Source organism: Brachionichthys hirsutus, unplaced genomic scaffold, assembly GCF_040956055.1.
Source record: "Brachionichthys hirsutus isolate HB-005 unplaced genomic scaffold, CSIRO-AGI_Bhir_v1 contig_909, whole genome shotgun sequence".
Lineage (NCBI taxonomy): Eukaryota > Metazoa > Chordata > Actinopteri > Lophiiformes > Brachionichthyidae > Brachionichthys > Brachionichthys hirsutus.
This window is the reverse complement of record NW_027180345.1, coordinates 343,522-361,575: the sequence shown is the minus strand read 5'-3', so window position 1 is coordinate 361,575 and position 18,054 is coordinate 343,522. Positions and strand designations below refer to the sequence as shown.

At 39.2% G+C, this 18,054-nt stretch overlaps 1 pseudogene; it reads left to right on the top strand.

Moving 5' to 3' along the window:
* The first annotated feature begins 283 nt into the window (after positions 1–283).
* Positions 284–16,961, top strand: LOC137913799 (zinc finger protein Helios-like; annotated as a pseudogene).
* The last annotated feature ends 1,093 nt before the right edge of the window (positions 16,962–18,054 follow it).

Sequence of the window (18,054 nt, the reverse complement as noted above, 5' to 3'; positions counted from 1 at the left end):
ATGGCGAGAGTAATACAAGAGCATGAGTCGGTTTCCTGTAAACTCACCTAACGCGCCGTTCTGTTATCCACACTGCGTTTACTCTTTAGACTACAGGCGCTTCGGAACCACTGAAAGGCGCATGTCTGCGGCAAAGGCAGACAAGGAGCGCCTGTCTGTTGAATGGAAAGAGGCGGGCTCTGCTCCAGACTGCGGGGGATCGGATAACCTGTTGATTTGCAGCTGTCAGTCAGCATCGAGGTAACGCAGCCTGCAAAAAAAAAAAATATATATATAGATCTTAACCCGAGAAACACAGAGCATTCATTGCCACAATGCAACAATGCTGGCTTCACGGTTTCTGCAGCTGATGGTTATTCCAGAGATGCACTGTTGCCTGCCAGGTATGCGCCCTGTCCTCGCTGCCCTGCTGGGGAGACATATGAAGTAGCGTCAGCGCGTAATGTGTCTTTGTTTGTTTTAATTACGCTATCATTCATGATTGTATGCATCACTATTGGTTGTCATGTTATTTGGAGAGAGAAGGCGATCGATCACGCTGATTTACCCACCGTTTAATTTGACAATAACGTCACATCACTGCTGCTCCACGCAGTGACCGTTAATACGCATGAGGGGCTCTGCCGTCGAGGCGCGTCTTCATTAGTAGATGTTCAGCATTGCCTGCACGCACGGATTTCCTCTCTCGTGGTTGTTGAACATAGCTTGGCTGCTCCCTGCCGCTATGGCTAATTCCTTAGGAACCGGTGGATCCAGTTTGATCCATCCCTCTTTCTTTCCTCTTACAACTTTGTTGAGTCCCCCCCCCCTCGGCGATCCTGCAGTAAAAGTGCACCGGCTTCGACAGATTAGGGTGAGCGCTCCTGAAGCGTCGGTAGTTTGAATCCAGTGTGCGCAGAGCTCGTTGGGACACCCCGCTTTTTTTTACGCTGAGAGCTTGACGGGACGCTCGAAGAAGACTTTGACGCAGCAACAGTTGCCCGAACACTGTAGATACGCTCCTCCTAACTCTGCGATGCTCTTCTGCTCTCCCTCGGAATAGGTTATTATTTATTTCAATCAACTCTGGATTAAATATACTTAAACAGGGTTTATCATTCACGTAATTGTGAGAGATCACTGGTCGAAATATATATTCTTTGACATTTTTCTTTCTTTAAAAAGGGAGGTGGAGACGATTTACCCCTGTCCTTGACTGAAATTGCAGACTAATTTTGCACAAGTGGGAGACGATTAAGGTAAAGTATAAACCAGCAATCTGTTTAATATAGTCGTGTCTTGTGTTGCTTTCTTTTTAATCTATAGGACATGTAAGATAAACTCTCCAACAAAGTTTCCTCCATGTAACTATAGTTATTATAATAACGATGGTTACATTGAGAACTCCATTAGGAGTAAATTACAATTACATCAAACGTTGTTAAGAAACAAGATAGATAATGGACATGAAGCGTCTTTGACAACTTTTGCTTTGTTTAGTCTTTCATCTTTTAATGATAGGTTTATGTCTCAAGCGCTTCCACTCAGTCGTGGGCAGGTTTAATGAAAACTGTCACATGACCTCAGTATATAAATACATTTGAATAAACTCTAATACAACACTAACTGTATGTGACTTAAACAAATGTAGTACATAATGATGATAGTCGGTGGAAGGATGGGGAACGGACCTGGTTTGCACCATAGGAAGAAATTATAACTTATTTATACCCTCATCGAAGAAGCCCGTAGAATCTATATATTATCAAGACATACATGTAAAGTTTCAAAACTATGTGTTCTAAATTGAGTTTCTCAACACTGGAATGTATCATGTTATGTTGAGATAATGAACAGATGATAACGTATTGATTAAATGATAAACTGGGTGGGAGAGTGTAATACAGGTTTGTACAAAATATTAAACTTTACCTCAAATGTAACATATAAAAAGCAGTAGAGTTATGCCACTAATGGATGCAGATTATTGACTTTAACCAGTCATCATTTCTGCCTCTATAAGAATCAGGTTACAGTTACACACATTCAAGTAGCCCAAAAAATTTAGAAATCTTGTCAGCTACAATTTAATCTTTTTAAACAAAGCCAGATTTTGTAGAGTGCATCAGCATATGAAATCATGGCTGTGCAGGGTTTTTTATAAAAAACTAAAAAAACGCACGTTTATACAAACTGAATGAATCGACCAGATTATTTAATGTAATCTACCTACGTCTGCTGAATGGACTATATTTTAATTTTAATCTAGTCACATTTTTCCCATAGTGTTTCTTCGTGGTTAATCCTGAATGAAGTATGGCGCTTTATTGCTATTTATAAAGACAGCGATCAGGCTGCACCCATTTTGAAAAGTCCTTTGTGTGTGTTTCAGTAAGTTGACAGTCCTAGTAAGACTTTTTTATTCCCTGCAGCACTCCCAAAGCAGTTGAAATGGAGGCTCCCGATGGCTGTTGTGCCAGTAAGTCAGAATATCTCTTTAAAACTGCATTTAATCCACAATGACACCCACTGACCCATTCTTTACAAACAAGGACTGTTATCCCTTATGTTGCAGTGTGTGTGTGTTTGTTCTGTTTTACTAATAGTTGGACATTGATGATTATGCCAATATGCCATTGTGACCTGAACATTATTAACTCATCTTGATTTCCACGTCTTCTTATGTCATGTTTTTGACAAAACATTGACACAAAATAGTCTATTTGTGTTATCAACAATCTAAAAGCTTTGCGAGGGATTTCCCCCAAGTGCAACCCTTTTCCTGTTGAGACCTTAAAGGTAGAGAAAAACGAATTATCAACATCCTGTTGAAAGCGGCAGATAGTGGATATGCACTTTGTGGTGCTCCATTGCCCTTTGCTGGTTTCCTTTGGGCATGTTTCTTCAGTATCTTCCCTACACAACTTTGTTTTGATGCCGATGCATACCTAAAAAAAATATAAATTACAGGTAGAAAGTTGTTTCTGACATAAATGGAAATTTGAAGTCTACAATGGGGCCGTGTGCTCGATAGGAACAACTTTGCAAGTGGGGTTGGGGTGTCAGCAGAAGAAATGGAGGTTCTACTTTTCCTTGTCCATCAGTGGGTTGCTTCTGAAATGACTGTAGAGTTTTGGAACAAATTTGCTCCATTGGCATGAACATATGGAAAATACACGTCTTTGCAGGATGCATTCATTTTCATTCCTCCATTGCGTTTTGCTGTTTGCTCACTCTTTCGGCAAGTCACATTTGTCTTTAGACATTTTTGTTGTCTTTGATCATCATCATAGCGATGCACATTAACAACCACCCCACCAGGCCTTCTTGCATGCTCCTCCATCCATTTGCTCATCATCACATGCATGCCAACCTTATCTAACGCGCTCCTGTCAGCATGTAGAAAAATTTAAATGAAAAACGGAAGGTAAAACAATATTATAATAAATGAATCAATAAAATATCATATCACCCACTGGACTCCAGTTTGTATTGTGCTGTGGACTTATAACCACTAGCTCTGCCTCTGTAATATGTAATAAAATTGTTTATTCAAAACTTGGTTTGATAATGCTATTCCTGTCAGAAGTCTTTTTGAATTCCTGTAGGGAGCTTGAAATGCAGAAGATCCCTAAGATTTGGAATCATTTCATCACAGGCTCTTCCATTTAGAATGAAATTTGGTGCGACTCAAATCTGAATCCATTTCATGAAAGTTAAAAAGACCAAAATAGGAGTTGGATCAGGATGACATTAATAGAATGAGCTGGAAGATTTAAAACCAGACATTCTGTTGCCTAGCTGCCATAGACAGCCACACTACGTCACACATACACACACCCTGACTTATAGCAACCGTCCACACTTGTTAAATCGGCTATTTGTACATATAAACACAGAAGTCCGGTGATCAAACTTGTACATGACCCACACATACAGAGGAAGGGAAGGCAATATATATATATATATATATATATATATATATAAAAAGAGAACAGGACAACTTTGCTATTGCACTCACTAAACATGATTTCTCTAAATGCTGCACGCAGCCCGAGGATTAACAATACCATGGCAATGGCTTTTATTTTTGTAAAAGTTGTTCAAAAAATCAGCAAGCAAGAATTAAAGCTCCCTTCCTGTTTAGTCAACCGACCTTACATGTTATGTAAACACTAACATCTCAATTTATTGTTACCGTTAACCACAGTCCCTGTTATCATTGCGGCTGTTCTTTCATACTCGCAGGCATAGACTTATTTATGACATATTGTTTATTTTTCTCAGTTACATACGCCATTGCAATCAATCATGTGAAGTCATTTATCTCTCACCTGAACAACAAGACACATTATTATATATGTCTCTTTCCATTTCTCACATATAGAAATTACTTCCACTGTCTGACACACAAACACACTCTGTTTTAAACAAAATAATTGTTTTACATCCTCACTCATTATGGCCTACCGATGGCTGACAAATTATAAAGCACTCTCTCAGTATAATTATAAACTTATCTTGTTTGTACGTGAAAAGAATTTCACAAAGATGAGTCATTTTCTTTTAATGATGCTGATTTTGCGAAAGTCTAAGCAGGAATTTTCATAGATTGCACATTGTGTGTGCAGTTTTTTCTCGTGAATGGCCCGGCCTAGGGGATAATTTACATGAGATAATTCAAATTTACATTATTGATATAACCATCATTGTGGAAAGTTTTACGAAAGCGCATTGTACAAGGCTCATAATATAATACAATTAATGAAATCTATGTACTGTATATAGCAGTACACATTTCTATCATATGGCACAGAACCTTCCAGGAACATTCTCATTAGAAATTTGATAAAATCACAATCAGATGTCTAAGCCAAATGTCTACAGACATTCACCTAAAACTTGAATATATACACAACTAATATTTTCTTGTATGTAGCTCAACTGAAGTGAATAGTTTAATTTCCATTAATTCTTGTTAGATGGCTGAACTTGTTTACTTAACGTAAAACTGAACAGATTTTTTTATGATTGTTATTAGAGATATTTTAATTTTGTACGTCTAAAAAAAAATGCAAACCTGCCCTATAGTATTCCCATTATTTCCTGGTATCACAACTCACCAATTCTCATTTTAAAATTTCGAACTGGATATTCCCAGGATTTTAAACTCCATCTGTACCTAATTCAGTTCTTCAGCAAGACCCTTAAGCCCGGATAAAGGAGGCATTCATTATTATCTGAAAGGACCACTGCATCTCATTTAAAAAAAAAAATAGACAAAACTATGTGAACTAAGTCTTACTTTGCGTCATACAACATGCATACTCATCTAAGATGGCTTAATCAATAATCTAAATTTCTGAACGTTGTTATCTGCTGAGGTTGAATGGCCCATGTTTCTCTGGGTCATTCTAGTGTACATAGAAATTATATCTCGCCACAAATGCAAAGCTACTTTTCACCTAATGTCAGGTGATTTTGCGAGTATCTCTGGCGTAAACTGTATACTAATAACTCTCAGATAAGATTTTTCACTAGTACTACTGCAGTAAAAGTTTAAAACATATTACATTATCTCATTTGTCTTTCTGAAAATGTTTTTTGTTTGTGTGTGGGTGTAGGTGTGTGTGTCTGTGTCGTTGTGATAGGAGTCTGTGTCTCAAGGAAGGTTTGGAGTTTGACAGGAAAAACCAGCTCCCATACAATGCTTTCCATCAAGCCTGAAAGGAGGGCCTCGTAACTCCGGAAAAGAACCTTGTTCAGTTCCTCACACAGATAGAAATCACTGCTGTTTTTTTCTCAGCCATTTTATGCACCTTAAATGTTGTTGCAATTATGGCAAGACATTTGGAGCTTGAGCGTTCTTTCGTTTAACTTTGATGTTATTATCATCACTTATGCTTTGAAGTTTTACGACGAGCCGTTTAATTGTCCTTTGTTAGAATCCATAATTATGACTAGATATTAGAAGTCATATGTCTATTTGACAACACTGATGAAGAAGAAAGTTTCCTTTTCACGTGGGGAAATTATTTTTTTACTTGACATAGAATTATACACAATGATACACACAAATTAATAGAGAGATGGTCGAGTGAAGGGCAAGCCACATAGCAGCTTCTGGGGTTTGATGCCTTGCTCAAGGGCACCTTGGCAACACTCAGGGGGCAAACTGATACCTCTCCAACCACTTAACACTTCTTGGTCCATGCTGGGCTTGAACCGACCACCCCACCCCAAGCCAAGTCCTTATGGATTGAGCTACTGCCACTCCAAAATATATATATTTTTTATTAGAAATGCACACTAACAGCATTATTCATATTTCACCCATATTAATATATTTTGAATAAATAGCTAATGAAGCAATTGCTCTAGACCCCTTCACTCACTGCATTAAAACATGAATTGGGGGCGTAGTAGTTGTTTGATTTATTTAAGTGGTATTTAAAAGGTGCCACAAACATGCTCCAAGGTAGCAGCTACAGTAATGGAAAATCCTTCATGACAAATCTGGGCCACTCCTGTCTCCAGGACAGCATTGCCAAGGGATAGCGAGCACCAGTCACCTGAGATTTCCTCCAACCCCAACGTCTGCAACCGGAGCCCAAGCCCAGGCATTGTTTCATGGGCAGTGTCTCCTAGTATGCCCCACTCAGTTTAACCGGCACTACAATGGAACAATACACAGAAGATATGGTCAAATTAAGAGGAGCTGTCACATCAAGACAAGATCTGACACCAAGTTCTTTTTCATGTGTGAGGGTTGCTTGCACACATATTCAGGACTGACAAATTGTGACACAGCCTTCCTCCACATGGTTTCATACATATCAACTTCCTGTGCTTTTATTCCTGAAGCTATTACGACGTCAAATTTAAAAGCTTGAGGCAGTCTGGTCATAATTACTCTCTAGTTTTGTCTCAGTTAAGAATTGTCGTTATGCTTGAAGACAACCTAGAAGTATGCTGGAATTTGAGGGGTGTTTGCCTGTTGCCACTGTGTTGTTCCAGTGACCTTGACGAGGTTGGGGTGTAAGGGGATAAGGGATTGGTTTGCTCTCCCTGCGAGTGGACACAGGGCTATCCATAGCACTAGTCCTGTACAGACTGCTGAGAGGATGCAATCTGATCTACATTTGCTGGACATTCAGGTTCCATAGGTGCACAGTTTAGATTGTTGCCTCAGTATTTGTGTCATTACTTCCATAATGACCACTCTGGTTGCCTTGGAAGAAGATCTGAGAGGGATTCAATTAATAATTTTCAGTCTCAAATGAAAGACCTTTCACAAGGCCAATGCATCTTGTGTGAAAGGTTTGCTTAATATATATTCTCACTGTCCAACTGATTTTCACTGTCTGTATGAAAGTAAATAGACCAGATATGTTTTTTATGTGCATGTCTATCTTTCATGTGGAGTATTACAGTATGTATATATGTATTTGCTATATAACAAAATACATTTACAACACAGTGACTATTGTCATGCTTTTGTCTCCCAGGTAACGGACAATGCTCTCCCAGTGAAGGAGAGAAAAGGTTTGCAATGTTGACTAATATGCCAACGCTTAATCGACAGACAGTCCCTCAGGGTCCTAAGTCTCCCACTGGTGAGTGTTCAATCAGTTATTGATTACATAAATCTGATGTGACCCATATATTCTATACCTTTGCATCTCACTAAATCTAATTCATGCTGAATTATATCTTGCTTCGTCTCACTGAAACTCAAGATTCTTATGATAATAAAGGACTCCAGGAAGTAATGGATGATGTATGTATGTGGAATGGAAGGTATTTAATATCAGCTAAATGGAGGATGTCATAACTTCAAAGTTGCAAAACGTTATAAGACGACTATGTTCTAGTTAAAGTAGACTGACTCTTTACACAAATGTTAATTTTAAAGGCAAGTAAAAGTAAAAATACAATATTTCATTAATTTGTTAATGCAACACAAGTGTAAAGAAGCTTTAACATAAAGTGTTCAATCTGTCCTTCATTAGACTTCTTTGCTTGACCATTTTCTTTACATTTTCTAACCAGTTCATTCTGTTTGCTCCTCCATAATTTGTGCACTTTGGCTACATTTGTACGTAGATGCTGTCTCAAATCAACCCTTAAAGTCAATACTTTGGTACAAGTGGTTCAAAACCAATTCCTCACAACATCAGAATGTTTTTTTTTGCATTCTCAATGTTGTGCAGTAATTAAAATGATTAAATTAATGTGATTTGTGCAGATGTTTTTTAGGCACATTAATGTGGACGGATGGATAACTTGAGAAAATTGTTAATTTAGGGTTTGCATGTTGCTGTGTAGGTGGCACAGTGGTATTGCTGTTCCCTCACAGCAAGAAGGTCATGGGTTCAAATCTGACTTGCAGCATTTCTGTGAGGAGTTTGCATGTTTTCCCCGTTTCTCCGTGGGTTCTCTCCGGGTTCGCCGGCTGCCTCCCACGACCAAAAGCATGTTAATTAGGTGAACTGGTCACACTAAATTGTCCATAGGTGTGAGTATGTGTGAATGATTGTGTGGCACTGTGATGAACTGGTGACTTGTCCAGAGTGGACCCCGCCTCTCACCCATTGACTGCTGGGATAGGCTCCAGCATGATCCGCAACCCAGTAACAGACAGAGCGTATTAGAAAATGAATAAATGTTGCTTTGCATGGTCATTGTTGTTTGATTATGTGTGCAAATGAGAAAATTAATAACTATGAAAAATACAATTCCAAAGACACACATAAGAAAAAAAATTCTAACAAACTTGGGATTTTCTTCAACAATGAATATGACAAAATGCAAAACATAAGAACGTTTGTATATATATTAAGAAAATGCTTTATTGCTCTTGACGTATTATTGCTGCTACCTTGCAGCTTTTCTTCTCAGATTTGCTTCAGCGATGTATATGCATAGTATGATACGCTTTGAGGTGGGGGGGTTTTTTGCAAAAGAAAATCTGCATCATGTCATCTGCTTAACAAAACGAATACTGTCAGACTGAACTATGCACATGACATAGCAGTGATAAACCCTCAAAGAACAGCCGTTGCATTTTTGTATGCACTGGTAATAAAATAAGAACATAAATACACCATTTGGGGGTGAGGTGACTGTCTGTGCATCAAGAGTGACAGAAAACCTTGCTTGGATTGCTCTCAGCCAACCTCTAAATTCTAAATCCAGTTACTGACTGATTCCTATTGGGAATTGTGGCAAATTGAAATCATTGCAGATTCGACTGCATGATTCCCGAAGAGATGTGGAAAACCAAAACGAATTCTGAAACAGAGGAAGAGGCTGATTTCTACTTGTCGCTGCTTTCATCCATCTAAAAGGTGTATCCTCATTTGACCACTGTGTATTCCACTCTGCCTCAGTGGAGAGACAGATGTAAAGATGTAAGGAGCTGAATAGCAAGGACGTTCAGGTCTGCTCTGTGTTGCCAGGATACAGCCGTCGAAGACAATTGCAATGTGGGTATTGGAATAAGGGTTTTGGTTTCATTTCAAAGAATTCCGTTGTCGAGGAAAAAAGTCTGGCATTGTACAAATAATGTGCAATGTTTCATTTTTCCTCCATAGATTAATAATAATAATAATAATCAAGCGCCACATATGACCGACTGGAAGTGTCTGCATCAGCAGAGACCCTAACTGCAGATCATATTTTCCGCAAATGTTTGGAATGTTACCAGGAACAGATTACATTTTGGTGATGATCCAGAAGAGATCCTGGATTCTGGGTCACTTTGATTATTTATTTTTTTAACATTGCAGTCAATGGAAATTGAAAATTTGTCCCTCAATATCTCGTTTGATTATTGACCGATGTTTATGGAATTTAACACATGTACGATGGGGATCTCTATCTCACCTGGTATCATTCCCAACTTATCCTGAAAGTTGTATCAAGAGCCACCCAGACGTTTTTTAGTTACCTTGCTAACAATCAAACAAATAAACCAACGCAGGCGAAAACATAACCTCCTCGGCAGAGGTAAAGATATCTGTGATTCAATATTCTAGAGCTGGGTTTCCATGGAGTCAGATTATTTGAGTTGAACGATTATGGCACTATTGCTTTTTGGTTCAATACGTTGACCAAAACTGTTTCCTTCACTACTGCAGGCCAGCCTATTTATAGGCACTGTGAGTGCTGATCAGCCACACCTGTTGGGAAGGAAACACAAAATGAGGGAAGGATCAGGCAACATGGGTGGCATGTAACAGTTATTAAAGGATTACACCGTTAAGAAAATAAATACATACAAATACAAACAAATCACTAACTTTAGTGTAAATGTTGCATATTAACTTAAAAGTATGTTTGTTTGTTTTTTGTTGTTTTTTGGGGGGGTGGTTTCTTTCTGAATCAGACTTTCTGATTATTGGAATAAGAATTAGGCTGAATGAAATCATGCGTAACCCACTCTGTTGTAAAGCATGCCTGCTGCAGTCTGGCAGATGATTAGACTTTTGTCTGCAGTTATTACTAATTGCAAGGTTCTGATAACTTGAAACAGATAACTGAATTGTGTGCCACCACAGCCAGCTGCACACAATTATACAATTGCTTGCCCTTGTCACCCAGCTCCCACCTGGTTGTCAGGTGTGAGCCGCAGGGACTCTGACACTCCCTTTCTCCCCAGGGAGAGCAAAGAACCAGACCAGCGTCTCTCTCTCTCTCTCTCTCTCTCTCTCTCTCTCGCCCACCTTGTTTACTAAAAAAAGGGTCCATTTAACTCATATTCACAAATGGCACTTATATTACAATAATATATTGTACCAGCCTCAAATACTACAAAATAACAATTCTATAAAGATACCAAGCTCAGCCTTGTGTTTGTTTTTTTGTTTTACAGATATGGCAATTAAGCAAGAGGAAGAGACAATGGAAGAGGCTGACACCAGAAGCCCTGCAACAGAAGAAAGTCCTGCACCAGAAGAAATAGGCCAAACAGGAGGAGAAAATGCAGCATTAGAGGAATCCACAAGTGGCAGTCCAAATAACGCACAGGATGGATTATCTGGACCAAGTACAACAGCCGATGCAGGAACTCGACAACCACAAGGTGTAAAAGCACAGTGTGATGCTTTCAAAAAGCTTCTTGTGTAATTGTCACAATAATTTTGTTAATTAACAGTCCAAAGAAGGTTTTCTGTTCGTGTGTGTTTTGTTCAAGACAATTGCTCAGAGTTGAAATTATTATAAGGAGGAAAAATAATATCCTTGGAATCCCCCATAACCTGTTCCAACTCTTTGTCACAGCATTAGGATCAGATTTCTTCTTTTCTTTTTTTCCAACTGGCTGCATATCAGAAGATTTTCAATTAGAACTATGTACATAGGTCCAGAGTCGCCTTAAAATCAGTTGGTACAGTATGCTGTTCAGTAAACAGCAGCGATCGCTAGGAACACATGCACATCCCCAGTTTGAGCCTGAGACACAAGCATGACAGCAACCGCTCAACATGATAATAATTGATTGGTTGATTGATTGATATTGATTGATTTCATGAGATTTGTATAGATTTGTGTACACAGCTCTTAAAGAAAACACAGAGAAAAGTAACGTATTTTGGAGGCTCTGCTTCGGTCAGTTAATCTATTTTTAATTTAATTATTGTATTGTCTTAATTAAATTCAGTTCACTACTGTGCAGTTCACTTACGTTTTACTCTCCAGTTAACTTTCGCAGACCTGCATATAAGAACTCTTGTGTCTGAGCTGAAACAAAAAATATTCTACAGAATTATTTTTTTACATTTGAGCCATTGTTTTGTTGCTTTATTTACATTAACATTATTAGTCATAGTTCAATGAGTTGTACATCACGTGAGGAAAATCTATTTTTCATTAACAATAAGGCTGATGATCGAATTTAGTACTTCCTGCATAAAGGGAGTCATTTACTGGACAGAAATTGCATAATAAAAAAAGGTCTGCAGGGTTTGTGGTGCTTTCTAAAAACTTCACCAAAAACAAGTGTGTTATTGACTTCTTGTTCCTGTCTCAATCAGGTGAGAGACCATTCCAGTGCAACCAGTGTGGCATCTCATTCACCCAGAAAGGAAATCTGCTGCGACACGTTAAGCTGCATACAGGTGAAAAACCCTTCAAATGCCCCTTCTGCAGCTACGCATGCCGGCGGCGTGATGCCCTCACTGGTCATTTGCGAACTCATGCTGGTAAGGCTTCTGCTACTTTTACCTTTTTAACCCTTCACATCTGTCCCCAAGAAAAGACTTAATGTCTTTCTTTACTAGTGTTTCAGACATCTGGAAAAAAAAATAAAACTTCAATGTTTTTACTGAAGGGGGGGATGAGTGTATACAACACACTGAGTGCTTTGTCAAGGACATGTGTCTCCTTGGTTGCTTGCTTTGCTATTGAGCACTGGTTGTGTCTCTCAACTGTAACCCACTTTCTTATGACAGAAGCTGTGCACGCCCCTCTTTTTCTTGACACAGACAGTGTCATTTCTGCCCCCATAGGTGTGACTCACACACAGCTCTCGTTGGTAATGTGTCTATTTCCGAGCGTGTCCTCATGTTTGTGCACAATTATTAGTGTCTGTATGTCTTGAATCTTTGTTTCAGTTATTACTCAGATGTCTCTTTCAAGCATGTCTGACTTTTTTCTTCTTTTTTTTCCCTCTCATCTCTATTCCACCATTTTCCTGCGTTCATTTTCTTTGTGGTTGTCGAGTCACAATCAAGAAGAGTCACAATCAAGACGTTATACCCATGTCCCCCCCCCCCCCCCCCCTGGGAATTTGATGATTTAATGTTGTCAAGTTGTGCTGTCATGGTTTTCTTCAATATACAGGGAGTCACTGATCAAACCAGGCCGCTCTGGCTTTTGACCTGCCAAGAACAGGTTTTGCCAGAAGAGATTAAAATAGCATAGAATGAGAGGCCAGCTCTGGTGAACCTGTAAAAGTTAGAAATAGTGAAGATTATTGGTGTTGAATTTCTTCATCCCTAAATGTAGGTGAGATGTTGGAATTCGCCACTGTTGCAACTAATCACTTCAGCAGTGAAAAGTCATGCAGTTTATGTGTTGTTTGAGATGTAAAGGATATCATACTTGCAAATCAAGTTTTAATCAGTGTTTTAATTTGAGCAATTTCCAATTAGCCAAACCCAATCAGCAGATTGAATCCAAGTGTTCAACATGGCTCATTAATTGGACTAAAAAGAAAGGTGAAGGAAGGTGGATTATTGAGATCCACCTGACACCTGCACATGGTCATTTGTGGGTAGGTGTAAAAAATATAAAAGAGCAATGACATCCATGTTATGTGCAAGCATACACCGATGCCACCAAAGATGAGTGAGCAGTAACTGAAAGAGTACTTTCTACACCATAATTTTACTTTCTATCTGGGAATCAGCAAAGAAAATCATACCATGGTGATGCTTTATCTTGATGTTAAAAAGGATAGTTATGACTGACTCTTGAGGTAAACCTTGTACTAAAATACTGCTGAAACATTTTATGAGTTTTTTTGTATCTTCATACTCAAAATGAGTAATTGATAAATATCTCTAGTGCAGAGTTTTGTCAATATAATGTCCTTCAACCACACAAAAAAGTACTGAATAAGATACAAAATAAAACACAGTATCAATCCACATGATTCAACAAGGATGTTTTCGGCCTTTTCCAGCCCATAATGAGTTTGTTTTCCTTCTTTTACACAAATCTTAATGTAAAGCAGAACATTGTTATGAGTTCCATAAAATAGAAGAAACGTAACATTGCTTTGTGAAGGAGAAGAAGTACGTGTGACAACATCCATGCCTCGGCTGGAAACGTGTGTGGTTTCTCTGTTCTCACGGTGACAAGAGCACTGGCTTGTCCACACTTCTAGTAAATTACTATCACTATTGTCAAAGATGGTGTCTGGGTCACATTGCTATGCTTGTGTAACCCTCCTGTTCATTCACTGCCTTTATGAGTCACTGCACTGGTTTTGAGAATTTCTTGGTCATGGGACTCTTATTTCCACAGTAATCTTTGCTTGCGTAGGACGAATGATGGAAACGACTGATTGCACAAAGTTCATTACATAGCAAATCTTTTGGGTCATGACTACATTTCTAAAATCACTGGTCAACCCCATGAAATCATACATTGCTAATAAATGGCTCCTAATGAATGTTAGGCTGTAAATCCTTAGCGGTCTTTCTTTGTGTGTCTGGTGGATGGAAGTCTGATGAGATCGATGAAAAAGAAACGTCTTCATCTTTCCATCTTGTCTAGGCAGGAAGGAATTGAATGAAAAAGAAATGACACAATGAATCACACGTCCACCTCCATAGCAGTTTAACAGTGGACTTAGTTTCCTACCACCACCATGGGATGCTTTGTCAACTCTGCTCTTCACTCAAACGTAGAGCAGTTTGCCCACAGCTGGTCTTTCGTTCTGGCGTGAGTTGTGGCAAATTCTCACACTGGTAGTGGAACATCCATGATCTCAGTGGCTGGCGTATTTGTACTACTGACTGCAGTATTTACTACTACGCACCGCCTGCGACACTGCACCGGGTTTCATTATCTCGTTGAATGCTGCCCACTCTTTCTGTACAGCAGTGAGTGAAGTTAATATTTTCTCCCTTGAATGTCTTCGCTTTTAGTTGGCAAACCGCACAAGTGTAACTACTGTGGACGGAGTTACAAGCAGCGCACTTCTCTGGAGGAGCATAAAGAGCGATGCCATCACTACCTGCAGGGTATCGGTCTGGAACCGACTGCGAACGCTGCCCTCTATTCAGGTAAATAGCTTTACTCAAAATGGCGTGTACTCGGAACTCTAATGCAGTATGATGAAATGCAGCAGGAAATGTATCTTAGAAAATAAAGACAGTATTTGCTTAGATTGTGAAGTTAACTTGAGAATTTTTTACTTAACTGGATAGTTCCAGTATAAAAGGATAGGCCTACCTTAAAATGAGCGATGATAGTTTAAAAGTCTCACATTAGGCAAATAGATGTCTATTATATATTCAAGCAACAACTCTTCAGAGATAACCAAGTAACTAATATAACATTCCCTCTGGCATAAGCAATGTTTACAACATATGGATAGACAATTGCAGGTCAGGTAATTGCTAATTCTGACTTTACCTCTATATCGATAAGAAAAGTGATATGTCTCGTTTACCAAAAAAAAGCTCTTGTACCTTTCCTTCCCAAACCTTCAAGGTGAGCTTCCTACAGAACCAAGGGTGATGGCAGAGGCGAGCACCATGGCTTCATTTGATCGACCTCCTGTTATTGAAAGGCTACACAACAATGGCAAAAGGAAGAGCACCACGCCACAGAAATTTGTTGGTGGGTATTTCATACATGGTCAATGACTTGCTCTTTTTTTTTTTATTATTCAGAATCCATGTTGATCATGGACACAATTATTTAACATGATTAAATGTGATTTCTTTCTGTTGCAGTCTGCACTTGTGGACTATTATGACAGAGGTTTCCAAACAAAGGAAGTTATTACGTGTCAAGAAAACATTCAGATAGACTTAACATTGCTATGAGTAGCCCTAAATGCAACGGCTTAATTAAACTGCCATCGTGCTTTTGACTGATTATAGCATTCTATGCAATGCCTCACACAATATTATAGAACATCACACAATAGGTCTGTGTGAAAAAAATCAGAATTTTTATTTCATTTGCTGCATTATTAGAAAAATAAATACCGGTAGTGTGAGCTCGATCAAGTGGCTGACTAAGAAGCGAGGACATGTTTTTCACTCTGTGGTTAAGTACACCTGTAACTTTGCCATTGCTCTTATCTAGAGAAAACCGCATCCCTGTTAAAGAGGGGTTAAAGAGTGCAGCAGTAGATGGATGGGGCTTTCCACCCTATTTGACACGTACAGACAGAACATTATATACAAAACATGACAACCAAGGCCCGAATGTTCAAGAAATGTGAGTTTGACTGGCTAACATGAATTTTCTCAAGTCAGTTTTGTGCCTTTTCTTTCCGTATTGCTTAGAGCTAAAGTCAAGAGTCTCACCCTTTACGTCGGCCAGTGTGTGTGTGTGTGTGTGTGTGTGTGTTTAATTGTATTTCTGTGACACATTTTGAAATTGGTATCATGTTGTTAAATCATTGATTCCCCAGTCATAGTGTTATTCTATTTCATGCAGGTGAAAAGATGTTACGCTACAACTTCCCTAACATAGGCTATGAGATGGGTGTTAAATATGAAAAGCAAGGTGAACTGTTGCCCGCCCACATGATGGAGCAGGCCATCAGCAATGCCATCACATACCTGGGATCAGACAACCTCCGGCCGATGCTCCCCCACCCAGTTCCCCCTCTCTCCATGGCTGAGGTCATGCCTATGGTCAACCCCCTTTTTCACCATGTCCTACCCTTGAGTCAACGGACGGAGCGTACAGGAAACACACTGCAACCTCACACCCAAGACCATCCCATCCTTGCTAACACAAATGGCCCCACTACTTTAAACAGGCATGGCAAACAGCCACATAAAGCACAAGAGGAATCTTCCAACAACAGTGGACTTGATTCTGCAGACTCAGCTCGCAGCAGTCCTCAAGAGAGGCAGGGGTACCATGGGAGCAACCCCACTTCTGGCCTCAGGTCTCGAGCCAGTCCAGCTGGGGTCTCTTCAGGAGAGCGGATGGTGGAAGCGTTGCCCAGAGGTGGGGCAGGAATGGGGACTGTGGTAATGCGACATGCCCCTGAGAGACCCATGAGCCAGGAAGCGGTTCGGGTGTTTGGACGAGAAGGCCAGGAACTACGAGCCTTCCAGTGTGAGCACTGTCAGGTGCTCTTCCTGGACCATGTCATGTACACCATTCACATGGGTTGCCATGGATACAGGGATCCACTGGAATGCAACATTTGTGGTCACCGCAGCAAAGACCGCTACGAGTTTTCCTCTCACATAGTTCGCGGTGAACATAAATTCCAGTAAGATGATTGATGTGAAGGCAAAGAAAGAAAGCATGCAAAAAGTTAGTCATCCGTCCTTACCCAAACCTCTGAGACTGTATGGCTGAACGGGACGAAAGACAGGTGTAGCACAATCATGGCATCGACGTTTTTTAAGCTACTGTGTTTGAATCTCAACAGTTGAACAACCCTATGAAGGTCTGGGCCAAAGAATCATTTTCTACATATTGAATTTACTTTATTGTAGAGGAAGGAAGGTTTTTTTTCTTTTTCCTTATTGTGTTTGTGAAAAGCAGCTGAAGAGTTTGGCTAGTTTTTAATTTTACACATTTGGAAATATCTTTGTTTGTACTTGTTCTGCTTTTGTTATACAATAAATTTCTCTCAAGCGGTAATAGAGTAGGAAATGCCTTTCAGGCACAGTGCACTGGATGAAATGCTTTAAAACTATTTTCATTGTAGTCACAAGGCCACAGTTAACATTGATGCCAGTGAAGTATTCAGGTTAGGGTTGCGCGAATTTAAATCAAATCATCTTTCATCTGTACATTTATTAATGGTAGTAATGATTGGTAGATGTGCTAAGGACTGTGGTGTTTTATAAAAGATCCCATTAGGGCTTTTTTCTTCTTCTTTTATGACACTGCAATGAAAAATAATAAGACATATAATATTACGGTCATTGTCACATTCTCCTCTATTTGAAAGAAAACTCTCAAATTAGGGTTTATTGCAAGTGCTTTGTTCAGCTCTGATTACAGCCAAAATTCTGCCGTCAGTATTTTGTTCTGCTTTGATATTGCTGTTTTAAATGGACAATTGTGTTATCAACCAGCAAATAGATTTACAAAGAAAACAGGCATTGCACTATTTTTAATTAAACCAAAAATATTAAATTGTACCCAATATTGTGTTTACAATAATGGGTGCCAATATAACAAACATTCATTTTTGAATTTCATAGTTTAAATGAAATATTTAAATTGAAAATGAAAATGTATACTACCAGTCAAGAATCTGTGCACAGATTTCCATTGAAACGACAGGGAAGGTGTGTCCAAAACCACGGCCCAAAAAATAATTGGTACACACTAAAAAGCTTCTTGGTTATATTT